Raw genomic sequence first — 545 nt, 5'->3', positions numbered from 1 at the left:
GCTGATAGGTGTTGGCTTAATAGGGCTGATTTACTAAGGAGGTTGAGAATCTTCACTTAGAAAATATGTGAATGTTCACTTCAATTATCCAAATATATGAAAAGCAAAGTCCTGTTCACTTCAAATACCCAATAATGTACAGTTTTTGTTTTTTTGGATAAAGATCCTCAACTTTCTAATTAATCAGTCCCAAATATTCCCACTTATACCTGGCTAACACCTCATTTCACCACCCTGAAAAGTTAACCAGCTTACTCTGTCGCCATTTCAGAATATATCACTTAATGCTATGATATTCTATTGTACACATCTAGCTTCTGGAGATTAAACATATAAGGTAGCCCCACAGAATAGCATAGTGTTGAGTGATACCTCAGATTTTTACTTTTTTTTTATTTTTTTCTCTTGGTCAGTGTACAAAAAAAGATGGAACATCAAATCAGAAAGTAGAATTACAAAAACAAAAATAAAAAAGCAAAAAAAGCACATTAGAAAAATAAATTACAATTGCATTTACAGCGCAGATCTCAGTGTACGTATGTTTT

The 545-nt window shown here is 32.3% G+C and overlaps 1 protein-coding gene across 1 annotated transcript in view; it reads right to left on the bottom strand.

Moving 5' to 3' along the window:
* Positions 1-361: 361 nt before the first annotated feature.
* The window catches only part of ZEB2 (zinc finger E-box binding homeobox 2), a gene marked incomplete in the record, with an annotated part of 188069 nt that continues 187885 nt past the window's right edge, over positions 362-545 (bottom strand). The window contains 1 exon segment of the mRNA XM_073634223.1: positions 362-545. This exon segment is cut by the window's right edge and continues 3089 nt beyond it.

The sequence above is a fragment of the Aquarana catesbeiana genome, linkage group LG06, assembly GCF_042186555.1.
Source record: "Aquarana catesbeiana isolate 2022-GZ linkage group LG06, ASM4218655v1, whole genome shotgun sequence".
Lineage (NCBI taxonomy): Eukaryota > Metazoa > Chordata > Amphibia > Anura > Ranidae > Aquarana > Aquarana catesbeiana.
The sequence above is the reverse complement of the archived record's forward strand: the minus strand, read 5'-3'. Positions and strand labels throughout refer to the sequence as shown.